The sequence below is a fragment of the Pseudophryne corroboree genome, chromosome 1, assembly GCF_028390025.1.
Source record: "Pseudophryne corroboree isolate aPseCor3 chromosome 1, aPseCor3.hap2, whole genome shotgun sequence".
Taxonomy (NCBI): Eukaryota; Metazoa; Chordata; class Amphibia; order Anura; family Myobatrachidae; genus Pseudophryne; species Pseudophryne corroboree.
Genome location: NC_086444.1, coordinates 204,465,580 through 204,492,759, shown reverse-complemented (window position 1 = coordinate 204,492,759; position 27,180 = coordinate 204,465,580). Strand labels below are relative to the sequence as shown.

The 27,180-nt window shown below is 49.3% G+C and overlaps 1 protein-coding gene across 4 annotated transcripts in view; it reads left to right on the top strand.

Annotated features, from left to right (window-relative positions):
• Positions 1–27,180, top strand: part of SKIC3 (SKI3 subunit of superkiller complex) — a 441,476-nt gene that overhangs the window by 109,135 nt on the left and 305,161 nt on the right. The gene's annotated exons all lie outside the window — the stretch shown is intronic.

Here is a 27,180-nt window from a genome sequence, read left to right as displayed (position 1 = left end):
TAATGGTGTCCAGTAGCCTAAGAAGCCAATCCATCCTGCACGCAGGTGAGTTCACTTCTCTCCCCTAAGTCCCTCGTAGCAGTGAGCCTGTTGCCAGCAGGACTCACTGAAAATAAAAAACCTAACAAACTTTTACTCTAAACAGCTCTTTAGGAGAGCCACCTAGATTGCACCCTTCTCGGCCGGGCACAAAAATCTAACTGAGGCTTGGAGGAGGGTCATAGGGGGAGGAGCCAGTGCACACCACCTGATCCTAAAGCTTTTACTTTTGTGCCCTGTCTCCTGCGGAGCCGCTAATCCCCCATGGTCCTGACGGAGTCCCCAGCATCCACTTAGGACGTCAGAGAAATATAGTTTCCAGGTCGGCTGGAGTCAGGAAGACTGACTTGCTGTTATCCTGTATGCACCCAACAAACTGGGTGCTCTTGCTTCTAAGCAGTCGATTGCTAGTTGGATGTGTAGTACAATTCAGCTTGCACATTCTGTGGCAGGCCTGCCACAGCCAAAATATGTAAATGCCCATTCCACAAGAAAGGTGGGCTCATCTTGGGCGGCTGCCCGAGGGGTCTCGGCTTTACAACTTTGCCGAGCTCATACTTGGTCAGGGGCACACCCTGACTGAGGAGGACCTGGAGTTCTCTCATTCGGTGCTGCAGAGTCATCCGCACTCTCCCGCCCGTTTGGGAGCTTTGGTATAATCCCCATGGTCCTGACGGAGTCCCCAGCATCCACTTAGGACGTCAGAGAAAATAAGAATTTACTTACCGATAATTCTATTTCTCGTAGTCCGTAGTGGATGCTGGGCGCCCATCCCAAGTGCGGATTGCCTGCAATACTTGTACATAGTTATTGTTAAAAAAATCGGGTTATTATTGTTGTGAGCCATCTTGTCAGAGGCTCCGCTGTTATCATGCTGTTACCTGGGTTCAGATCACAGGTTGTACAGTGTGATTGGTGTGGCTGGTATGAGTCTTACCCGGGATTCAAGATCCTTCCTTATTGTGTACGCTCGTCCGGGCACAGTATCCTAACTGAGGCTTGGAGGAGGGTCATAGGGGGAGGAGCCAGTGCACACCACCTGATCCTAAAGCTTTTACTTTTGTGCCCTGTCTCCTGCGGAGCCGCTAATCCCCATGGTCCTGACGGAGTCCCCAGCATCCACTACGGACTACGAGAAATAGAATTATCGGTAAGTAAATTCTTATTATATAAGGTTATCCCTGTATATATATATAGCGCTCTGGTGTGTGCTGGCAAACTCTCCCTCTGTCTCCCCAAAGGGCTAGTGGGGTCCTGTCCTCTATCAGAGCATTCCCTGTGTGTGTGCTGTGTGTCGGTACGTTTGTGTCGACATGTATGAGGAGGAAAATGATGTGGAGACGGAGCAGATTGCCTGTAATAGTGATGTCACCCCCTAGGGGGTCGACACCTGAGTGGATGAACTGTTGGAAATTACGTGACAGTGTCAGCTCTGTATAAAAGACAGTGGTTGACATGAGACAGCCGGCTACTCAGCTTGTGCCTGTCCAGACGTCTCATAGGCCGTCAGGGGCTCTAAAGCGCCCGTTACCTCAGATGGCAGATATAGACGCCGACACGGAGACTGACTCCAGTGTCGACGGTGAAGAGACAAATGTGACTTCCAGTAGGGCCACACGTTACATGATTGAGGCAATGAAAAATGTTTTACACATTTCTGATAATACGAGTACCACCAAAAAGGGGTATTATGTTCGGTGAGGAAAAACTACCTGTAGTTTTCCTGAATCTGAGAAATTAAATGAGGTGTGTGATGATGCGTGGGTTTCCCCCGATAACAACTGATAATTTCTAAAATGTTATTGGCATTATATCCTTTCCCGCCAGAGGTTAGGGTGCGTTGGGAAACACCCCCTAGGGTGGATAAAGCGCTCACACGCTTGTAAGAACAAGGGCTCTACCCTCTCCTGAGATGGCCGCCCTTAAGGATCCTGCTGATAGAAAGCAGGAGGGTATCCTAAAATGTATTTACACACATACTGGTGTTATACTGCGACCAGCAATCGCCTCAGCCTGGATGTGCAGTGCTGGGTTGGCGTGGTCGGATTCCCTGACTGAAAATATTGATACCCTAGATAGGGACAGTATATTATTGCCTATAGAGCATTTAAAAGATGCATTTCTATATATGCGTGATGCACAGCGGAATATTTGCCGACTGGCATCAAGTCTAAGTGCGTTGTCCATTTCTGCCAGTAGAGGGTTATGGACACGACAATGGTCAGGTGATGCGGATTCCAAACGGCATTTGGAAGTATTACCTTATTAAGGGGAGGAGTTATTTGGGGTCGGTCTTTCAGACCTGGTGGCCACGGCAACAGCTGGGAAATCCACGTTTGTACCCCAGGTCGCCTCTCAACATAAGAAGACGCCGTATTATCAGGCGCAGTCCTTTCGTGGGCAAGCGGACAAAAGGTTCCTCATTTCTGCCCCGTGACAGAGGGAGAGGAAAAAGGCTGCAGAAATCAGCCAGTTCCCAGGAACAGAAGCCCTCTCCCGCCTCTGCCAAGCCCTCAGTATGACGCTGGGGCTTTACAAGCAGAATCAGGCACGGTGGGGGCCCGTCTCAATGAATTTCAGCGCGCAGTGGGCTCACTCGCAAGTAGACCCCTGGATCCTTCAGGTGATATCTCAGGGGTACAAATTGGAATTCGAGACGTCTCCCCCTCGCCGTTTCCTAAAGTCGGCTTTACCGATGTCTCCCTCTGACAGGGAGGCAGTTTTGGAAGCCATTCACAAGCTGTATTCCCAGCAGGTGATGATCAAGGTACCCCTCCTGCAACAGGGAACGGGGTATTATTCCACACTGTTGTGGTACCGAAGCCGGACGGCTAGGTGAGAGACCGATTCTAAATCTAAAATCTTGAACACTTACATACGGAGGTTCAAATTCAAGATTGAGTCACTCAGAGCAGTGATTGCGAACCTGGAAGAAGGGGACTACATGATGTCTCGGGACATCAAGGATGCTTACCTTCATGTCCCAATTTACCCTTCTCACCAAGGGTACCTCAGGTTTGTGGTACAGAACTGTCACTATCAGTTTCAGACGCTGCCGTATGGATGGTCCACTGCACCCCGGGTCTTTACCAAGGTAATGGCCGAAATGATGATACTCCTTCGAAGGAAGGGAATTTTAGTTATCCCTTACTTGGACGATTCCCTGATAAGGGTAAGATCCAGGGAACAGTTGGAGGTCGGTGTAGCACTATCTCAGGTAGTGTTGCGGCAGCACGATTGGATTCTCAATATTCCAAAATCGCAGCTGATTCCGACGACTCGTCTTCTGTTCCTAGGGATGATCCTGGACACAGTCCAGAAAAAGGTGTTTCTCCCGGAGGAGAAAGTCAGGGAGTTATCCGAGCTAGTCGGGAACCTCCTATAACCGAGCCAAGTCTCAGTGCATCAATGCACAAGGGTTCTGGGAAAAATGGTGGCTTCCTACGAAGCAATCCCATTCGGCAGATTCCACACAAGAACTTTCCAGTGGGACCTGCTGGACAAATGGTCCGGGTCGCATCTTCAGATGCATCAGCGGATAACCCTGTCACCAAGGACAAGGGTGTCCCTCCTGTGGTGGTTGCAGAGTGCTCATCTTCTAGAGGGCCGCAGATTCGGCATTCAGGACTGGGTCCTGGTGACCACGGATGCCAGCCTGCGAGGCTGGGGAGCAGTCACACAGGGAAGGAATTTCCAGGGCTTATGGTCAAGCCTGGAGACATCACTTCACATAAATATCCTGAAGCTAAGGGCCATTTACAATGCTCTAAGCTTAGCAAGACCTCTGCTTCAAGGTCAGCCGGTGTTGATCCAGTCGGACAACATCACGGCAGTCACCCACGTAAACAGACAGGGTGGCACAAGAAGCAGGAGGTCAATGGCAGAAGCTGCAAGGATTCTTTGCTGGGCGGAAAATCATGTGATAGCACTGTCAGCAGTGTTCATTCCGGGAATGGACAACTGGGAAGCAGACTTCCTCAGCAGACAGTAGACGCTCTGGTAACACCGTGGGTGTACCGGTCAGTGTATGTGTTCCATCCTCTGCCTCTCATACACAAGGTACTGAGAATTATAAGATGGAGAGGAGTAAGCACTATATTCGTGGCTCCGGATTGGCCAAGAAGGACTTGGTAACCGGAACTTCAAGAGATGCTCACGGAGGACCCGTGGCCTCTACCTCTAAGAAGGGACCTGCTCCAGCAAGGACCCTGTCTGTTCCAAGACTTACCGCGGCTGCGTTTAACGGCATGGCAGTTGAACGCCGGATCCTGAAGGAAAAAGGCATTCCGGATGAAGTCATCCCTATCCTGATCAAAGCCAGGAAGGATGTAACCGCAAAACATTATCACCGCATTTGGCGAAAATATGTTGCGTGGTGCGAGGCCAGTAAGGCCCGACGGAGGAATTTCAACTGGGTCGATTCCTACATTTCCTGCAAACAGGAGTGTCTATGGGCCTGAAATTGGGGTCCATTAAGGTTCAAATTTTGGCCCTGTCAATTTTCTTCCAAAAAGAACTAGCTTCAGTCCCTGAAGTTCAGACTTTTGTAAAAGGGGTACTGTATATACAGCCTCCTTTTGTGCCTCCAGTGGCACCTTGGGATCTCAATGTAGTTTTTGGGTTCCAAAAGTCACATTGGTTTGAACCACTTAAATCTGTGGAGTTAAAATATCTCACATGGAAGGTGGTCATGCTGTTGGCCCTGGCCTGGGCCAGGCGCGTGTCAGAATTGGCGGCTTTATCCTGTAAAAGCCCTTATCTGATTTTCCATTCGGACAGGGCGGAATTGAGGACTCGTCCTCAGTTTCTCCCTAAGGTGGTTTCAGCGTTTCACCTGAACCAACCTATGGTGGTGCCTGCGGCTACTAGGGACTTGGAGGACTCCAAGTTGCTAGACGTTGTCAGGGCCCTGAAAATATATGTTTCCAGGACGGCTGGAGTCAGAAAATCTGACTCGCTGTTTATCCTGTATGCACCCAACAAGCTTGGTGCTCCTGCTTCTAAGCAGACTATTGCTCGTTGGATTTGTAGTACAATTCAGCTTGCACATTCTGTGGCAGGCCTGCCACAGCCAAAAATCTGTAAATGCCCACTCCACAAGGGAGGTGGGCTCATCTTGGGCGGCTGCCCGAGGGGTCTCGGCTTTACAACTTTGCCGAGCAGCTACTTGGTCAGGAGCAAATACGTTTGTAAAATTCTACAAATTTGATACCCTGGCTGAGGAGGACCTGGAGTTCTCTCATTTGGTGCTGCAGAGTCATCCGCACTCTCCCGCCCGTTTTGGGAGCTTTGGTATAATCCCCATGGTCCTTACGGAGTCCCCAGCATCCACTAGGACGTCAGAGAAAATAAGAATTTACTTACCGATAATTCTATTTCTCGTAGTCCGTAGTGGATGCTGGGCGCCCATCCCAAGTGCGGATTGTCTGCAATACTGGTACATAGTTATTGTTACCAAAAATCGGGTTATTGCTGTAGTGAACCATCTTTTCTAGAGGCTCCTCTGTTATCATGCTGTTAACTGGGTTTAGATCACAAGTTATACGGTGTGATTGGTGTGGCTGGTATGAGTCTTACCCGGGATTCAAAATCCTTCCTTATTGTGTACGCTCGTCCGGGCACAGTATCCTAACTGAGGCTTGGAGGAGGGTCATAGGGGGAGGAGCCAGTGCACACCAGGTAGTCCTAAAGCTTTACTTTTGTGCCCAGTCTCCTGCGGAGCCGCTATCCCCCATGGTCCTTACGGAGTCCCCAGCATCCACTACGGACTACGAGAAATAGAATTATCGGTAAGTAAATTCTTATTTTCATGTTTGTCTTGTAAAGCTGGGATAACCTCTCAGGATCTGGTTCAAAATTAATTATGTGCAAATTGTTTTAGCTTTCACCAAGGCCTCTTAAATAATCCGAGGTAGGCACAGGTTCAAGTTGAACTCCCATAGGCTACTTTTGCACAGACATTATCCAGTATGGCTGAGCGGATAATGCCAGCTCCTATACCAGGGATAGGTTACCCTATTAACCCTTACATGCAACATTCCACCTGGGGTTTATCACATCCAGCACAGGAATTGGCAGCCTCTCAACAAAAGCAGGCTGAAAGGCCGCTGGTAAGTAAATAACATAGACACAAAACAACATCTTCACAGTCTACACATACTTTAGATGAGGACTCGTCGGAGGATGAGGACTCATCGCGCTCCAGGTCTGCATACAGAGACAAGGAGGAAGGCCTCAGCTCAGTGGATATACCTGAGCTAATTAGTGCTACGAAAACTATTCTATCCTTAGAGGAGGCAGCAGAGCCTTTGTTAAAATCCAAGGCACCTGTGTTTAAATGTCCCAAAACAGTTAGGACTGAGTTTCCTGGGTCAGATCAGCTGACGGAAATTATGCAAGAGGCCTGGGTTACGCCCAGTAAGAAGTTTAGGATTTCAAAGAAATGGAACTCCCATTTTCCTTTTCTGTCTGGGGACTGTTTAAAAAGGGAGGTGGCTCCCAAAGTAGATACGCATGTCATTCGATTGGTGCGAAAATCTACATTACCTCTGCCTTCAACATCATTAAATGATGTCACGGATAGGAAAATAGATGGTTTTTCTAAAAACCATTTTCTCTTTGTGTAGGGCAGAGGTTCTCAAACTTGGTCCTCGGGGGCCCACACAGTGCATGTTTTGCAGGTCTCCTCACAGAATCGCAAGTGAAATAATTAGCTCCACCTGTGGACCTTTTAAAATGTGTCAGTGAGTAATTAATACACCTGTGCACCTGCTGGGTTACCTGCAAAACATGCACTGTGTGGGCTCCCGAGGACCGAGTTTGAGAACCTCTGGTCTAGGTTAATCATAAGACCAGCCATGGCTTCAGCCTGGATGGCAAAAGCAGTGGCAGCCTGGGCTGATGCATTGGAGGATGATCTTTCAATGGCATCTAGAGAGATATGAGTACAATTGCCTCTCAGGCATCAGCCTCAGCAGTAGCAGCTCTCAGAGCGGTTTGGCTACCTACATGGAAAGCTGACTCAGAATCCAAGAAGGTTCTGGAGTCTTTGCCTTTTACTGGAGATATTCTTTTTGGTAAAGAATTAAACAATATTTCCCTTACGTCTTAAGGATACTGGGAATCCATTTAGTACCATGAGGTATAGACGGGACCACTAGGAGCCTTGGGCACATTAAGAATTTGATAGTGTGTGCTGGCTTCTCCCTCTATGCCCCTCCCACCAGACTCAGTTTAGAAAATGTGCACGGAGGAGCCGGTCACGTCGCTGTAAGCTAATGAAGAGTTTTCTGCATTTATTTTACCTGATTGTTGTTTTCAGGCAGGACTGGTTGGCATCAGCCTGCCTGCTTCATGTGACTTACGGGGGGTGAGGGGGGAAGGGCACGTCCCAACCTCTTGAAGGATTAATGGTCCCTTTCCCCCCCTAACAGCACACTAGTTCCTGAGAGAACTATTTGCAAGCCCCACCACGGTGAGTGTACATTCCCGCAGCACGCCGCCACCCTTAACAGAGCCAGAAGAAAGAAGAGTGGTGAGTACTAAGCCGGCGTCCCAGTTAGCGGGTCGCCGGCCATAATGGCGGCATGAGGGTACGGAGACGCATGGCTTCTACATGGGGCGGCTGGGTCTCCAGACTCAGTACACAGTGCAGATGCATGGCTTCTGAGGGGGCAAACTGAGTCTTCGTACACTATATGTGTACACAGTACCCAGACTGGCATTACAGACTTAAAAGGGGCCTGACTCCATTTTAGGCACAAAATTACCTCAGCCAGTATAAAAAAGATCGGGAAGACCGCGCGCCATTGAAGGGGCGGGGCTTCACTATGAGCGGATACAGCAGCTCTTCAGTGCCATTTTCCCTCTGTAGTGGACACAGACGCTGACTGACAAGGACGCGCAGCTCCTCCGGAGAGACTCCAGATTATCTCAGCGGTACCAGGGGTTCATGGTAGGGGGGAGCGATTATTAGTGTACTGAGTCCCTAATCTAGGTACTTAGGGGGACATGTACTAAGCAGTGATAAAAGTGGAGAAGTGAGCCAGTGGAGAAGTTGCTCATGGCAACCAATCAGCTGCTCTGTATACTTTCCCAGTATGAAAATTATAAATGTTACGTCAGTGCTGATTGGTTGCCATGGGCAACTTCTCCACTGGCTCACTTCTCCACTTTTATCACTGCTTAGTACATGTCCACCTTAGTCTGCGATCCAGCTAAGTTTAACATTAGCAGTAAGGGCGCCATGTGCTGGCTCCATACTATCTCTGTGTCTCCCTGGAAGGGCTCTTTGTGGGTTAATTGTGCATTTAACCTGTTCCTGTGTGTGTGCTGTCACTCACAGTATGTTAGACAAAGAGTGTGTTTCATATAAGGCACAGTGTTCCTCTTCTCCAGGGGGTTCACTACTGTGTACTAAGTGCAGTGTACCTTCCCAAGCTAGCGAGGCAGAGCAAGCTTGGCTGGACTCAATTGAGGGAATGATTTCCAATATTTCTACTAAATTGTCCCGCAATGAAAAAGAGACGCAATACTTAAGACAATCGATGACTGAGTTTATGAAAAGAGACTCCGTACCCAAACCAGCGTATCAGTCCCCTGCCATTTGTCTGCAAAAACGTACTTTGGCACATATCCTGCAGTCTGACTCTGATGATGAAGGGTCAGACATGGAGGAGGGGGAGGTGAACTAGGGTTGGGGAGGCTTCTCTGTCATAGGGAATAGAGGCTCTCATAGAAGCTATCAGAGAAGTTCTGCATAACCCTGATAAGGTGACAGAGGAGACTGAGGAATCTTATTTTAATATAAAAAATAAATCCTCAGCCACTTTTCCTGTGTCAAAGGAACTAAATACCCTGTTTGAAGAACCGTGTGTTAATCCTGATAGGAAATTTCAAATCCCTAAAAGGTTGCTATCACCTTTTCCTCCTGAGGATAGGAAAAAATGGGAAAATCCACCGATAGTGGATGCATCACTATCCAGGCTGTCACAGAAAATTGTATTGCTTGTCCCGGGTGCAGCCTCCCTAAAAGACACGGCTAATCGTAAAATTGAGACTACACTCAAATCCTGGTATACAGCTGCTGGGGTGGCCCAGAGACCCACTATAGCATGTGGGTAGATTACTAAGGCCATCGCCAAATGGTTGGGTAACTTACTTCTGGGGTTAGATACCATGCCTCAGGGGGAGATTATTTTACTCCTGCAACATATACAGGACTCTGCGAACTTTATGGTGGAAGCCATAAAAGAAATAGGCTTGCTTAATGCACACACCACTGCTATGGCAGTGTCAGCACGCAGAGGCTTATGGCTATGCCAGTGGACTGCTGACGCAGACTCCAGGAAAGGCGTGGAAGGCCTTCCCTTCACAGGAGAGGCCTTATTTGGAGACGAACTAGACAAATGGATCTCCAAAGCTACTGCGGGTAAGTCCACATATCTTCCTTCTGCAGCTCCCCCAGCCAGGAAGGCCTACTGAGGACTTAATCTACAGTCCTTTCGGACTGGCAAGTTTAAGGGCAAAACCAGAGGTTCTTCGACAGCCACCAGAGGCGCTAGAGGTAAACCACTCAAACCAGCAACTGCCGGTTCTCAGGAACAGAGCTCAGGCTCTGCTTCCTCAAAGCCGTCAGCATGATGGTGGGCCACGATGCCTGGAAGAATGGCGGGTGAGAGCCCAACTGAAATTTTTCAGTCACATCTGGACAGGTTCGTGCCAGGATCCCTGGGTCATAGATCTTATTTCCCAGGGCTACGGACTGGAGTTTCAGGAGCTCCCACCTCAAGATTCTTCAAATCAGGCTTACCAGTTTCGCAAGAGGCAAGTATAACCTTACAGGACGCCATTCAAAAACTGGTACAGACTCGCAAGGGATATTATTCCAACTTGTTTGTAGATTTTGAACCTCAAGTTGTTGAACCCGTACTTACGAGTGTTCAAATTCAAGATGGAGTCTCTGAGAGCGGTGATCTCAGGTCTGGAGGATTTCATAGTGTCTATGGATATCAAGGATGCGTACCTTCACATTCCGATCTGGCCGCCTCATCAGGCTTATCTACGGTTTGCACTGCAGGACTGTCACTACCAGTTCCAGGCCCTGCCATTTGGTCTCTCCATGGCACCGAGAATGTTCACCAAAGTGATGGCAGAGATGATGTTTCTACTCCGAAAATAGGGAGTGAACATAGGCCCTCATTCCGAGTTGATCGCACGTAGCAACTTTTTGCTGCTCGTGCGATCAACTTGCCGCCGCCTATGGGGAAGTGTATTTTATCATAGCAGGGCTGCCTTCGCTTGTGCAGCCCTGCTATGCTAAAAAAGTTTCCTGCAAAACAAGACCAGGGTCAGACTTACTTACCCTGTGCAACCGATCCAGCGAATAAGGTCCCGGGATTGACATCAGACATCTGCCCTCCATACGCCTGGACATGCCTGCGTTTGGATCTCTACGCCTGGAAAACGGTCAGTTACCCCTGAACGCCTCCCGCCTGTCAGTCTTCTTGCGATTGCCGCTGCGATCACTTTTTCCGCTGGCGGCGTCGCTGCCTGACGACAGTCGCGCATGCGCAGTTCTGATCCATTCGCACTGCTGCGACAAACTGGCACAGTCTAGAGAGTGGTTGTTGGACAGCATTGGCCTCTCGACCAGACTACTCCTGGATCACGGGTGGATTCTGAATTTACCAAAATCTCACCTGGAACCGACGCAGAGGCTTCCTTTCCCGGGAATGATACTGGACACAGAGTCTCAGAGAGTGTTTCTTCCATTGGAGAAGGCTATGGTAATCCAGTCGATGGTTCGGGCTGTCCTGAAGCCAACCCGGATCTTGGTGCATCTGTGCATTCGCCTTCTGGGGAAAATGGTGGCCTCTTACGAGGTGCTTCAGTGCGGAAGGTTTCATGCGAGGCCCTTCCAGATGGATCTGTTGGACAAATGGTCCGGATCGCATCTTCACATGCACAAGAGAATCTGTCTGTCGCCAAGAGCCAGAATCTCCCTTCCGTGGTGGCTACAGACGTCTCACCTTGTCGAGGGTCGGAGGTTCGGGATTCAGAATTGGATTCTGCTAACCACAGACGCAAGCCTCAGAGGTTGGGGAGCAGTCACCCAGGGAGTACAGTTTCAAGGAAGATGTTCAAGTCAGGAAGTCGTCCTTCCAATAAACATCTTGGAACTCAAGGCAATCTACAATGCCCTTCTGCAGGCCTCATCTCTACTTCGGAATCAGGCCATTCAGATTCAGTCGGACAATGTAACGGCGGTAATGTACACATCCAGCCTCCCTTTGTGCCTCCCACGGCACCTTGGGATCTCAATTTGGTGCTGCAATTCCTCCAGTCGGACTGGTTTGAACCGTTACAGGAGGTTGATGTAAAGTACCTTACGTGGGAGATCGTCACACTGTTGGTCTTGGCTTCAGCAAGACGTGTGTCGGAGCTAGGAGCGTTGTCTCACTAGAGTCCCTACTTAGTTTTCCGTGAGGACAGAGCTGGACTTAGAACTCATTAGCAATTTCTTCCTAAAGTGTCTGCGTTTCACATCAACCAACCTATTGGGATTCCGGCTGTTGCAGACACCGCTGCTACTTCAGTCTTTGGATGTTGTGAGGGCTTTGAAGGTATATGTAAAGAGGACAGCTCGTCACAGGAAATCCGACTCGCTGTTCGTTCTCTATGATCCCAATAAACTTGAGTGTCCTGCTTCAAAGCAGTCTATTGCATGCTGGATCAGGCTCACTATCCATCATGCTTATTCCACGGCAGGCTTTTGCCGGTTCCAAAATCTGTACAGGCCCACTCTACTAGGTCGGTGGGTTCTTCTTGGGTGGCTGCCGGGGGTGTCTCGACTTTACAGCTCTGCCGAGCAGCTACTTGGTCAGGTTCGAACACGTTTGCAAAGTTTTACAGGTTAGATACTTTGGCCTCTGAGGACCTTCAGTTTGGTCTGTCAGTTCTGCAGGAACCTCAGCATTCTCCCACCCGGTTTGGGAGCTTTGGCACTTCCCCATGGTACTAAATGGATTCCCAGTATCCCCAAGGACGTAAGAGAAAATAGGAGTTAATCCTTTTCTCGTAGTCCGTAGGGGATACTGGGCGCCCGTGCCCGGTGCTTCGTTTTTCCAGCACTGTTACTTAGTTAAGTATTCTGGTTTGTTCAGCTGTTGCTATTCATGTTTCAAGTTTGGTTAGCATGGCTTTCCTATTGTTCTGTGTGTGCTGGTTTGTAATCTCACCACTTTCCTTATTTATCCTTCTCTCAAAGTATGTCCGTCTCCTCAGGCACAGTTTCCTAGACTGAGTCTGGTGGGAGGGGCATAGAGGGAGGAGCCAGCGCACACTATCAAATTCTTACAGTGCCCAAGGCTCCTAGTGGACCCGTCTATACCCCATGGTACTAAATGGATTCCCAGTATCCCCTACGGACTACAAGAAAAGGATTTACCGGTAGGTAATTAAAATCCTATTTTTGGACTCAGAAGCAGATTCCAAGAAAGTAAAGTTTCCTTCCACACACAAATCCAAGCCTAGACTTACAGCTTTTCCACCCTTTCGGACTCGAGAAAAAGCAAAAGAAAAGGGTTATGGAAAACAGTCTCAATCTGACAAGTCTGGTAAGACTAAAAAGCATTTGGCTACCAGAGGACCGGCTTCCAAATCAGAAGATAAGCCATCAGTCTGATGGTGCAGGCCTCCACCTGGGGGACCCCATGGTGGGAGGCTGACTTCTTCAGTTTGCACAGATCTGACAGCAGTCTACCACAGATGCTTGAGTGCAAGAAGCGGAAACTCACGGTTATGCGTTTGCTTTCAAGAAACACCCTCCTCAAAGGTCTTTTTGTACCAGCCCGTTTTCAGTGGAAACGAAGGCCAGGGCTTTGCAAGAGGCATTTCATAAGTTGCTTCAGTCAGGAGTGATAATTCCAGTTCCTCCTGCGCAACGAGGACAAGTTTTTTATTCCAACCTGTATCTACGGGGTAATTCTGAGTTGATCGCAGCAGTTGGGCAAAACCATGTGCACTGCAGGGGAGGCAGATATAACATGTGCAGAGAAAGATAGATTTGGGTGTGGTGAGTTCAATCTGCAATCTAAATTGCAGTGTGAAAATAAAGCAGCCAGTATTTACCCTGCACAGAAACAAAATAACCCACCCAAATCTAACTCTCTCTGCAAATGTTATATTTGCCCCCCCTGCAGTGCACATGGTTTTGCCCAACTGCTAAAAAATTTCCTGCTGCGATCAACTTGAAATTACCCCCCTAGTCCAGAAGCCAAATGGGTCGTTCTGGCCCATACTCAATCTTGAAGTGCTGAACAAGTACATTTGGGTGCCTCGATTTCATATTGAGACTTTACCTTCCATTATTTTGGCCAAGGAGACGGAGCATTTTATGGTATCCCTGGATATACAGGATGCTTACCTACATGTTCCTATAGCACTGACCCATCAGCGCTATCTCAGGCTTGCTATCCTGCCGCATCATTTTCAGTTTCAGTCCCCACCATTTGGACTGGCCACAGCTCCCAGAGTATTCACCAAACTTACGGTGGTAATGGCATCTTATCTCTGTCAGCAGGGGATAAGGATTTTTCCATACCTCTACAATTTATTAATCCTGGCACAGTCTCAGGAATTCCTTCAGTGTCATCTGCAACAGACAATAGCTTGTTTACAGAGACACGGTTGGCTCATAAATTGGGCAAAGTCGTCCCTAGTTCCGTCGGATGCGGCTGAGGAGCCTCTATGGGCACAAAATATGGGTAAGTGCTTATCAGATATGGCGACCTCTCTGAATAAGTTTGTCTCCTCCTCAGGGTCTACTACCTCTACTAAATGCAGACCTGCATCTTCCCCTGTTATTTTTCCAGTTGATGATTATGGTTCTGATGCCTTCTCACAGGAAGAAGGAGAGGTTGACCCGAATTGGGAAGACTCTTCTGTATGGGAGGTGGATTCCTCCCCAGATTCTGGGGTGAGTCTTCTGATTGATGCCGTTTGTCAGACATTACAGATTGAGGAGTCCTCTGTTCCAGAATTGTCTTCCACTTCTTTATTCAAGCGGAAGAAGGCTCAGGTGGCAGTTTTTCCGCCATTTTCTCTTTTTGAAGATGAGTGAAAAGAGGCATGGTTACGACCCGATACTAAGGTACAGGTCCCCAAGAAGCTCAAGGTTTTATACCCCTTTAGGAACGTGGACACCCGATTCTGGGAGACTCCCCCTAAGGTAGATGCACCCATCACTAGATTTGCTAAGGCCACGGCGATTCATACGGTCCAGACCGCTAACTTAAAGGATCCAGCAGATCGCAATAGTGAAGCAGTCTTAAAGTCCAAATTCACTCTGACGGGAATATCACTCCGTCCTCTCGGGCCGTCAAAGAGTGGGTTTCTCAGTTCGTCTTCGGTGTCTAGTCTGACGACCCTACTCAGATCCTTCCACTAACCTCTCAAGTTGCTCCCTCTGATTGCACTTCTGGAATTCCGATTCGCAATCTAAGCGCACTTTGGAGGCATTTCCCTTTGAAGGAGAATTCTTGTTTGGACTGCTGCTGGAAAAGATGATCACCAAGGCTACTGGTGGTAAAAGGCCCTATCTACTGGTTTTGAAGACCAAGTCGAAACTTGCCAGGTTTCATTCCTTTCAGCCTTAGGGGCAGGGGATCCTTTACCTCTTTCAAGTAATTTCGGGGTAATTCCCTTTTTTCCCCGAAAAGGTACCTTTCGAGGCAGGGGTTTCCAAGGTACCCGCAGACCGGGTTCTAAGCCGGTCGACAAAACCTCGGCATGACTATCCCAGTCCTGCCTTCGTACCCCAGGTGGTAGGCGCCCACTTGCTCTTGTCCCGAGGACGTTTGGTTGTTTTCCAAATCGGATCACTGGGTAAGCGGTGTCGTTTCCGGGGGAATATATTCTGGACCTTCAGGAACATGTACCGCACTGTTTTTTTGTGACCTCTCTACCTCAGGACCAGAGAAGGCAACAGGCCTGGTTTCAGGCTGTTTCTTCTCTTTCAGGGGCAGGGGTCATTGTGCCAGTTCCGGAACACCAGCAGGGTCTCGGGTTCTTCTCGACTCTGTTCCTGGTGGACAAGCCGGACGGCTCATTTCACCCGATTCTCAACCTAAAGTTGTTGAACCCGTACCTCCACCTCGACAAATTGAAGATGGAGTCTATTCGCTTTCTCATATTAGCCATGGAAGCGAACAAATTTTTTGGCTTCTATCGACATAAAAGACGCATACCTGCATGAACCGATTTTTGCAGGGGCACCATTATCTGCTTCGCTTTGCAGTGGGCACTTCTCACTACTAATTTCAGGCCCTTCCTTTCGGTCTCTCAACTGCTCCCAAGGTATTTACGAAAATAATGGCTCATGCGATCGCCATTCTCAGACAGCAGGGTATCAACGTCACTTCTTGCCTGGACGACTTGCTTCTCATAGCCCTGTCCGAGGCTTTCCTCCGAATGCAGGTGGACTTAAGGTTGAAAACACTCCAATCCCTCGGTTGGGTGATCAACTTTCCCAAGTCCAGACTTCTACCATTGCAGCGGATGGTGTTCCTGGGCCTACTCTTCGACACTATCGTTCAAATGGTCTTCCTTCTTCCGGACAAGGTAACATAGTCTTCTTCGTTTACCACGAGTGTCGGTACTCCAATGCATGCAGTTACTCGGAAAGATGGTAACAACCTTCGAGGCTGTCCCGTTTTCCCGCTTCCATGCCCGGATGTTGCAGTCTCAGATTCTGTGTCATTGGTCCCCTGTTGGATCTCAGGTTCGACACTCAGATTCTTTGCCTGTCAATCCAGACTCGTCAATCCAGACTCGTCACTCCCTCCAGCGGTGGCTTCACACACCTCATCTGACCAAGGGATCTCCATTTTCTGTCTGGATTTGGCAGGTAGTGACGACAGACGCTAGTCTCAAGGGTTGGGGCACCGTATTTCACCATCTCCATCTTCAGGTTCGGTGGTCCAGGGTCGAAACAACCCTTCCAATCAACAACATCTAACTCCGAGCCATTCGCAATGTATTACAGCGGCTTCAGGGACTTCTCCGAGGTCATCCCGTCCACATACAGTCAGACAACGTGACGGATATCGCTTACTTAAACAAACAGGGCGGAATTTGCAGTTGGAGAGCCATGAGGGAGGTAACCCACGTTCTTCGGTGGGCCGAACACTGGGTTCCGACGATATGAGCAGTCTTCATTCTCGCAGTCGACGACTGGGAAGCCGACTTCCTCGGTCTTCATGCGGTCCATCCCGGGGAATGGGAGCTCAATTAAGTTGTTTTTCTCTCTCTGGTCGCAAGGTGGGGTCAACCCGACATCGACCTGATGGCAACTCGCCTCAAAAAAAGCTTCCCAAGTACAGGACTTGCGCACGGGATCCTCAGGCTGTATTTGTGGACGTCATGAAAGCCCCATGGAGCTTTCGCTTTGGATACCCGTCCCGCCTCTGGTTATTATACCTCGAGTTCTTCAGAGGGTCCGGAGGGAGGCTCTGCCGGTCATACGCCGGTCATGCTCCGGATTGGCCTCGGCAACACTGGTATACCCAGATTCAGGCCATGCTGGCTGCACCTCTGTACCGTCTTCCACTCCATACAGATCTCCTTCTTCAAGGACCGTCTCGTCATTCAGATTTGTCTCGTCTGGGTTTGACGGCGTGGCTCGAGACCACCATATTAAAGTCCAAGGGTTTCTCTCCTTCCGTTGTGCGGTACGATACTTCGGGCAAGGAAGACTGTCATTTCCTGGATTTATTACCGGATTTGGCGTGTGTACATTTCATTATATGAGAGCCGGAAGGTCTCGGACTCTCAGTTTTGTCTGCCACGACTTTTGCCCATTCTCCAAGATGGCTTGGCCAAGGGTCTCCAACTTTCCTCTCTCAAGGGTCAGGTCTCTGCCTTGTCAGTTCTTTTTCAAAAGAGATTGGCTAACCTTCCGGATGTCCGTTGTTTCCTTCAGGGCGTTTTGCGGATCCAGCCACCATATGTACCTGCTGTTCCTCCTTGGAATTTAATTTTGGTTCTTATGGCTTTACAAAAGCCGTCATTTGAAAATCTCGATTCAATGGATTTCAGGTTTTTGACTTTAAAGGTGGTGTTTCTCTTGGCAATTGCTTCGGCCAGGCGGGTCTCTGAGTTGGCTGCCTTATCTTGACGAGCACCCCTTCTCACCTTTCACTCTGACCGCCTGGTTTTGAGGATGAAACAATCTTTTTTGCAAAGCATGGTTTCTGCATTCCATCTAAACCAGGATATTGTTCTACCAGCTTTCAGTCCGGGTTCTTCGTCCTCACCAGACTTATCGTCCCTGGCTTTGTTGAATGTTGTGCGGGCCTTAAAGATCGATTTGTCTCGCACAGCGTTGATTAGTCGTACAGATAGTCTTTTGGTTCTTGATGATGCCCCTAAGCGGGGCTGGCTGGCCTCCAGGGACACCATTGCTCATTGGGTCACATCAGCTATCCGTCAGGCTTATGTCTCCTCAGATATGCCTGTTCTAGCTCCTCTGCGGGATTATTCGACTTGCGCTGTTAGTTCGTCTTGGGCGGTTCGCTGTGGTGTCTCAGTGGAGCAACTGTGCAGAGCTGCGACCAGGTCGTCTGTGCACACCTTTACCAAATTTTATCGTTTCCATACCTTTTGGTTTGGAAGATTCTCGGTTTGGCCGTTCTGTCCTCAGTGCGGCTGCACTGGAAACCCCCTTCCCACTCTTTATTAGCTGGCTTTGGGAATTCCCAGAGGTAATAACGCAGCTTCCCCCAGATGGATGAGACAGGAAATGAGATTTTTTTACTCACCGTAAAGTCTCTTCCTCGGAATCCATCTGGCGAACGCTGCGATCCCTCCCCGCTTGTCTGGTTTATTTGACAGTGTTCTGTAGCTATTCCTCCATGCGGCTTGGCTAAATGTAGACTGAGGCTGTGCTGAGGTGGGAGGGGTTAGAGGTGGGTGGAGTTAGTTTTTAGTGTTTTTTTGTGCCTAACCTCCATAGCCCATACAATAACCCAGAGGTAATGATGCAGCGTCCTCCAGATGGGTTCCGAGGAAGAGATTTTACGGTGAGTAAAAAAATCCCATTTTTACCGCCTTTTTCAGTGCAGATATCTGCTTTTTGACTTTTGGTTATCGACAATAAATAGATGTGACCGCAGTGTGATTGACAGCAGTGGGCGTTTGCAGGGCGGTGACGCAGGGTTGGGGTGGGGGTGGGCAGTGACTGTTTTCAGGGCGGCTGCGTGACATCACACATAGCCGCTCCGATTAAAAAATTGGTGGCCGACAGTGCAGCCAGTCGTATGCAGTGATCTGCGTCCATCTCTGAATATGGTACAATCAAGGGGAGGCACAGAGGGGTCATTTTAATTTGTTTCACCTGCCAATGTGTAGAGACCCAAGCTCATGCTTTTTTCGAGTAGTGTCACGTTTTACATTTCAAAATTGGCTCCTCTTTCACTCTAATACCTAGCTTTTGAAGTCATTTATGGAGCCTGCTGCATCCAGTGTGGAGTATGTTATGTAACGAGTACAGTATTGTGGTGTTTTGTCTTTGTAAGATTATTTGTTTACACAGCTGAGGATGCAATACAGGTTGAGTATCCCATATCCAAATATTCCGAAATACGGAATATTCCGAAATACGGAATATTTTGAGTGAGAGTGAGATAGTGAAACATTTGTTTTCTTATGGCTCCATGTACACAAACTTTGTTTAATACGCAAAGTTATTAAAAATATTGTATTAAATTACCTTCAGGCTGTGTGTATAAGGCAGTGACGTGCGGTGGGGTGAGGCAGAGCCTTTCCTGTCATGCTAACGCTTGTGGCAGAGTTATGATTGTATAAATTATATGAAAAATACAAAAAATATATTAGAAATATCTTCTTTGCATTATTCTAATCATTTTTATAGCCAAAACTCTGGAGTAAAAAGTCTATGGCAGGGGAGGCAGTGCCTCACCTGCCTATCCTTTCCGCTCATCTCTGGTCAAAACTCACCAAATTTCCAGGAATTTATGCTGCAGCACCTGTGTATAATGCCCACATGCACCCTTTGGCTCATATATTGCATGTAAATCTGGCTCTGGTGCTTGCCAGTGCCTCCTGAGCCATTTAGCTCACCGCACGTCCCTGGTATAAGGTGTACATGAAACATAAATGATTTGTGTGAATGTACACACACTTTGTTTAATGCACAAAGTTATCAAAAATATTGGCTAAAATTACCTTCAGGCTGTGTGTATAAGGTGTATATGAATCATAAATGCATTCTGTGCTTAGACTTAGGTCCCATCGCCATGATATCTCATTATGGTATGCAGTTATTACAAAATAAGGAAAAATCCGATATCCAACATACCTCTGGTCCCAAGCATTTTGGATAAGGGATACTCAACCTGTATAAGCTACTGCCCTCTTGCCCTGATCCTATAAGCAGCCACAAGAGAGGGATTTAGAACAAGGATTAGTGCAGCAGGTATAAGAGTGCAGTGCTTGGTTCTGCATTCATTAGGTACTGGGATTAGCAGATTTGGTTCTCGCTTTGATTACTAGAGGGGGAAACCGTATGGGAAATTAGAAACCTATGTTCAGAGAGGAAGGTGTAAACTGAAGTAGAACACATTGGTAATGTGTGTCTGTGTACACATATACATGTAGGTCTATTTGTGTGTCTTTGTAAAAGAGAAAGCACAGTCTAGGCTAACTTTTTTTTTAATGTGTTGCACATACAGTACTAAGGTAAATATTACAATGCCGGGGGGCGTGGCTTGGCCGGCATCAGAGAAGGCTGGGATTCAGTGGAGCTCCAGCCGAATTCTCCTATAAAAGTCCCTGGGCCTACGATTGGGCTTCCTCTCTATCTGTATTGTGCCTATCTGGGCCCGCTAACCTGCCCGGTATCGAGGGGTCGGTGCTGCGGAGTCGGGGGGGGGGGCCCTGTGTAGCCCCCTGCGGATTGCGGCCTACCTCCGGTGCTGAGGCCGGGACCTCGATTTTGGGAGTGGACCGCCGGAGCGACCCGTCTGCCGGACCCGTGACAGCTCGCCCTGCTCAGTGGATTGACTCCTCCGCTCGGACGGCACACCCCACCGCTAGACGCGCCACCAGGCACACAGAGAGCCCAGCGGTGGACCGGAGACCGCTCGAGGTAAGGGCCGCGGCGGGCGGCGGCGGCCATCTTGTGGTTGGCGCCGCCGAGCGCTCGGCCTGCGCGGCTGCAGTCGGGGCTCTCCTGGGTGGCCCTCGGAACCGGACCCACGCTCCTAACACCCCTGCTAATCTAGCCCCTGGAGCCTGGCGACAGTGAAGGGGGTCGCGGACTGAGGGGACATCAGGGACCTGCCGGCGGGCATCTTGGGACTGGCATCCTCTGGAGGAAACTGCACACAGTGACTTCCATGGTGCTGTCACCCCTGACCTAGCCAGACGATAACCCACATACGCGCTCCCTGCCTCCTCAGGTCCCTGGGACGGGTCACATGAAGTGTGGAGGTCACCCCTCGTGCCATCTCTGCGATCAGTCCCTGCTGTGTCACCCAGCCACCATTTCTTTACCATAGAGGACCCGGAAATTTCTTTTAACCCATGGCCCGGCGGCCTGACTGCTTCTTTTTTGCAAGTTTACTCCTATACTGATGGCCGGCTAGCCACCTAGACTCTGGGGTGGCGTGCTGGTGCTGACCCTGACGGGATGATGCTTTAATCACACAACGTTACCTCTGATGTTCTATTGACGTACCCAAGGTGCCTCATGGTGAGAGGAAAGAAGGGATCGCAAGGGAGAGGAAGGAAGTCATATACATCCACCCCGACGCGTGCAATGGATACCCCGACCTCAGCTGGCATGAGGCAATTTCTTCTCCCCCAGGGCTCCGCCCCCACGACAGACGCCTCACTACCCTCGACCCCACGTCTCTTGCCTGTCTCGGACTCGGCTTCCCAGTTGGGATCACAGGCAGCAGCCCCACACGCCACGACGGACCCGGGAAGCCTCGCTCAGATCCTGAACTTGCTTCAGGCCCTTCCAACTAAACAGGACTTTGAACACTTGGAAGGCAGAGTCAGGGAAACGGTCCGCTCAGAGATTGCTGCGGTTCAGGCAGAAATAACGCACATTGGCTCCCGCCTGTCTATGCTGGAAGGCTTCTCTTCAGACACAGCAGCTGCACATAACGCCCTCAGGGCCACCGTTATCAAGCAGGCGTCCTGCCTCCAACAGCTTCAAGACCGTGTAGAAGATCTGGATAACTGCGGAAGGAGAAATAACCTGAGGGTCAGGGGTGTCTCGGAGGATATCGCACCTGCCTGCCTCGTTGACTTTCTCACAACGGTTTTCAATTAAATTCTGGGCCGTGATCCCGCCTCAATCATCGAGTTCGACAGGGCCCACCGAGCCCTGAGACCCAGGGGTGCACCGTCTGATCGCCCCCGCAACATCATCTGTCGTCTACATTATTACACGGAAAAAGAGGAGATCCTTCGAAAAACCCGCCGCATGGATGTGATAGAGACTGCCTCTCATAAACTATAGATCTTCCAGGACCTCTCGTGGACGACCCTTCAAAAGCGTAGAGCCTTACACCCGCTTACTGCAGAACTCCGAAATTAAGTATAGATGGAGCTTCCCTTTTAACCTCCAGACCTCGCACAATGGGACACTATACACCTTTAAAGACTCCTCCGACTTGCCCCTTTTCTGCAAAGTGCTGGGAATACCTCAGGTCTCTCTCCCAGAATGGCAGGAGCCCCTGACCGACGGCGCCCCACCTGAACTCTCTCACCCCGACAACTATTGGCACCTTGTCCACCGCAACCCGAGACCCCCTAGAGAACAGCGTTCCTCCACGCAGTCGACGAAAAGATGAAGGTCTCGACCTGATTCGGAGCATTCACTGTAGTAACTCCGAATGATCCTTCCTTAGCTTAAAAGAAGTACTGCCGACTCGGGGGATCTCTTTGCCGTGCGGCACACTCTCCCCCAGGGGAGGTGGCCGGGACATCGAGATCGCGCTCGACTCGACGAACGCTCTCTGGCCCTGAATAGGGCGGAGATACCTGTTCCTGGTTAAATGCCATTTCTTTTCAGTGGTTGTTTTTCTTAGTTGTGTGATCAAACTGTTAAGATTTATTACTGATTGTGATGTTATATTTCCTGTTGGGGTTGGGATTGGCACTAACCCCCCAGTTCGCCCCTACACCGCCCGAGTATTCTTGGTCTCCGACGCGATTAGCGCGTCCGAGCTCCCGGGAGGCGGTAGAGTTTTCACCTATTCAGTCTATTTCTTCAGCTGATATTTGAATATGTTAGGTCTATTGACCTACCTCTTTTATGTTTTCTTTGCTTCTGTTTCCACCTTTCCCTCTTCTCCCTCCCTCCCCCTACTGTGTGACTCTTTGCTGTGCGAATTGCCCTGTCTTCCTGGTCGGATTAAGCATTCCCTGTTTGTCCCTGGATGATGGCGGTGGACCCTAAAGTGACAAATATAAAACTGGTTTCCCTTAATGTGAAGGGCCTCAATGTCCCGGAGAAACGCTCAAGGTTGCTTAGGGATCTCTTTGCATCCAGAGCTGATGTGGCTTTCCTACAGGAAACCCACTTCAAAGTGGGGGTGGCCCCGGGCCTCAAGGATCGCAACTACCCACATTCCTTTTACAATAACAACAGCAAAAGTAAATCTCTGGGAGTGGCCATTTTGCTATCTAAACGTCTGCCGTTTCGGGAAATCACGTCTGAATCCTTGGTGGAGGGCAGGATACTCTTAGTGAAATGTACACTGTTCGATCAGCTGTACACATTTATTAATCTCTACGCTCCCAATCAATCACAACCCAGTTTCTTGGCGAAGGCTCTCAATCGCATTGCTCCCTTGGTAGCGGGTATTCCAGTTATTGGAGGCGATCTTAATTGGACCCTCCAACCAGAGGTGGACATCTCCGGAACGCCGGCGAGACCCTCCTTAGCTTCGCACCGTAGAGTGCGACGGTCTCTCCACGACCACCAGCTGATTGACGCCTGGCGGCTCCAACACCCCGGGGACAGGGACTATACGTTTTATTCCAGACCCCACGACACTTACTCTAGACTGGACTACCTCCTCCTGCCCCATAGATTAATACATTTAGTTAGGGAAACAGCTATTGGACTAATTACTTGGTCGGACCACGCTCCTGTCTACATGACCCTGGGGACATCCCATCCACACTCCAAGCAATGTACCTGGCGGTTGATGGATACGAGGTTCCAACCCCAGCTGCTTGAGACTCTGGAGAATTATTTTCTAACTAATGAGACACCAGATGTCTCCCGGGTCACGGTGTGGGAGGCCCATAAGTGTGTTCTGAGGGGAAAACTTATACAGCTAGGCTCTCAACTGAAAAAAGAGAGACTCGGGGAAAAGACTGCTTTACTCCAGCGGCTTAAGGACAGAGACAACACACAAAACGAATCCTACCCCATCGGTGCTGACCGCCCTGACCGAGACTAGATCTGCTCTCAACACATTGTTGTTTGCAGACATTAAGAGGGATTATAGGCTCTGCAGAAATCGCTTTTATCAATGGGGCAACAGACCAGGGAAACTATTGGCTAGGGCGCTCCGCGCGCAGAGGGCCACGTTATTTATACAGTCGATACAGGATGCGGCGGGGACCCGCCGCACCCTTACAAAAGATATCGCTGAAACCTTCCACGCTTACTACACCAAACTATACAATCTTCAGACGCCTAGAACCCCGACATCCCTGTCGACAACTCGAGACCTGGTGGAGGGATACCTTGGTGACGCGGGACTCCCTAGAATATCGGCGGATGAGAGTGCTTGGCTAGACCCCCTTTTCCCTCCCAGAATTGGAACAAGCCCTTAAGGAAGCTCCTTCTGGGAAGAGCCCAGGCCCGGATGGCTACACAGTTTCTTACTATAAGCTTTTTAAGACTACCCTCCTGCCCAAAATGCTACTGGCATTCAATGAGATCTCTGATGACCGTGGTTTCTCCCCTCAATCCTTAGAGGCTTTCATTACGGTTATACCAAAGGAGGGGAAGGACCCGGCTCAATGCGCTAGCTACCGACCCATATCCCTCCTCAACACAGACGTCAAGCTGTTTGCTAAACTTATAGCAAACAGATTGAAGCTGCTACTCCCCAACATTGTGCATTCGGATCAGGTGGGTTTTATACCCGGAAGAGAAGCGCGCGATAACACCACCAAGATCATTGATCTGATGCACTTGGCCTCGAGCAAACATGAACCGATGGTGGTGCTTTCTACCGACGCCGAGAAGGCTTTCGATAGGGTTGACTGGATATTTATGGAGGGGGTCCTGCGTCACCTGGGGCTGGGACCGGTCAGTTTGGGCCGCATTTTAGCACTTTATAACTCCCCCTCTGCAAGGATCAAAATTAATGGAGACTTGTCCCGCCCAGTTCCGATAAGGAATGGTACTAGACAAGGATGCCCCCTCTCACCCCTAATTTTTGTCCTCTGTATGGAGGCCTTGGCGGGAGCCATTAGATTAAATCCGAACATCTCGGGACTCGCGGCTGGGGGTAGAGAATTCAAACTCGCACTGTTCGCAGATGACCTGTTAGCTATCTTGTCGAACCCGGTGGTGTCCGTCCTCAACCTGATGTCCGAACTTGATAGATATGGCTCCATGTCAAACTTCAAGATTAACCTTTCTAAGTCAGTGGCAGTGAACGTGTCAATGCCCTCCCAAGCCCTTGATAACCTCAAACAATCTTTCCCCTTCCACTGGCATCCCTCTAGCTTCAAATACCTGGGAATTACGCTCCATAAAGACATATCACGCCTTTTTGACGAAAACTTCAAAAAACGATTGACCTCACTCCGTTCTGAGTTTCGGGACTGGGGTAACAAAAGGCTGTCCTGGCTGGGGAGGCTTAGTGTCATTAAAATGAATGTCTTGCCGAGAGTCCTTTATCTCCTCCAGGCGTTCCCGATATCCATTCCCAAAGCGTGGTTCAGAGACCTACACAATCTGGTGAGGGACTTTGTCTGGGGAGATAAACGGCCTCGTTTCCAACACGACATTCTTTTTCGCCCTAAACACAAGGGTGGTCTCCAGCTACCGCACTTTACACTGTACTATGAGGCTATTATCCTCCACCGAATTATGGAATGGTCGCGCCCACACGACATAAAACAGTGGGTTCATATTGAAGGAACAGCGATGCCTGCCCCTATTGCATACTACCCCTGGCGCTCAAGGCTACCACATATAGACCATCCTACTATTGGCCCTACACTTACACGCTGGGGTAGACTTAGGACACTACCACATATCTCTTCTAAATACTCCCCATTGACCCCACTGTTCAATAACCCAGATTTCCCACCGGCAGCCTCAGGCCGGGGATTCGACTCTTGGAAAAGGGTGGGGGTGACACGTGTTGGTGGGCTGGTGGAGCGTGGAGAGATGATCCCTTTCCCCTTAATGCAAACCAAGTGGAACCTTTCACCTTCAGAGATCTGGAGATACCTTCAACTAAACATTTTGCCATGGGGAGTACTATACGCCCGAACCTGAGCAGATCATTAACAGCTTTTGAGAGCCTCTGCCTGGAACCTTCTCGTCCATCACACTTCCTCTCAAGGTGCTATAGACTTCTGATTGAGAATAAATTCCCAGATCTGCCCAAATATGCTAGAGACTGGGGCCATGATGTGCAGATAGACTTGTCAGAGGAGGACTGGGGGAGGAGCTTCCAAGCCACCTTTGCCAGCTCCTCTTGTTATTCGGTCCTCGAGACGCATTTTAAAGTCTTATCTCGTTGGTACAGGTGTCCCCAAACATTAGCTAAAATGTTTCCCAATGTACCAGACACATGTTGGAGATGTAATAACCAACCGGGCTCCCCGATGCATATCTGGTGGAGTTGCCCCGACCTTCGTCCCTTCTGGGACAAAGTTATAGCAATTTCAAAATTGTTAGTGGATCCAGGGGTTCCCTCGGAGCCTACTTTCTGGCTCCTCAACTGTACTTCATGGCCCCTGTCAACATATAAAAAATCTCTATTAAAGTTTCTCAATAGCGCAGCCAAAGCGGTCATCCCGGTTCATTGGCGATCTATTAAACCTCCTACCGTGAGGGAGTGGGTCGCCATGGTAGATTGGTATATGATTATGGAGGAACTGCGGGTGACACCGGAGACGAATCAAAGGTTTACGACTACTTGGTCCCCTTGGCTGGAATTTAAGGCTTCACAAACATACTCGACATTGCCATAGTGACCTAGACCATTTGCCTCAACCCTCTACCTGGGCTCTTCTGCGGTCCTCCTGGGAACGACTAGGCTAGAAGCTCATATTTTGGACCCCCGGCCAGATTAGACATGGAAGGTTCGTTATGACCTTACCCCCCCCCCTTTCCCCCCCTTCTCAGACTCTATAACGCCTCCCCCCCTCAATTTTCCTTTTTTCTTTCTCTCTCTTTCCACCCTATACTCTCAACTGTTCTGTTTACTGTTCTTAAATGTAGAAATGTTTTATTGAGACAGCCAGCACCTAGAAAGGCCGGAAGCGGCCGTGAATTTAAGATAAGGCCTTGGCCAGGGAGTCCCCCAACAGTAGGCCATGTTAAATTTGTAATCAGTCATTGCTTGTACCAAAATTGACATATTGATATTTGAACTGTAAATGCTGTCTTCTTTAACTTGCAATAACCTGTTATTACCTTTAATCAATAAACACTTATTGAAAAAAAATATATACCGTATATACTCGAGTATAAGTCGACCCGTATATAAGCCGAGGCACCTAATTTTACCCCAAAAACCTGGGAAAACTTATTCACTCGAGTATAAGCCTAGGGTGGGAAATGCAGCTCTAGCCGTGCACTGCCCTCATACTGCCAGATATGCCCCCACACTGCCAGATGTGCCTGATATGACCCACAGTGCCTGATATGCCCCACAGTGCCTGATGTGCCCCACAGTGCCAGATGTGCCCCACAGTGCCAGATGTGCCCCACAGTGCCTGATATGCCCCACAGTTCCTGATATGCCCCCCTCTGCCTGATATGCCCCCCTCTGCCTGATATGCCCCACAGTGCCTGATATGCTCCACAGTGCCTAATATGCCCCACAGTGCCAGATGTGCCCC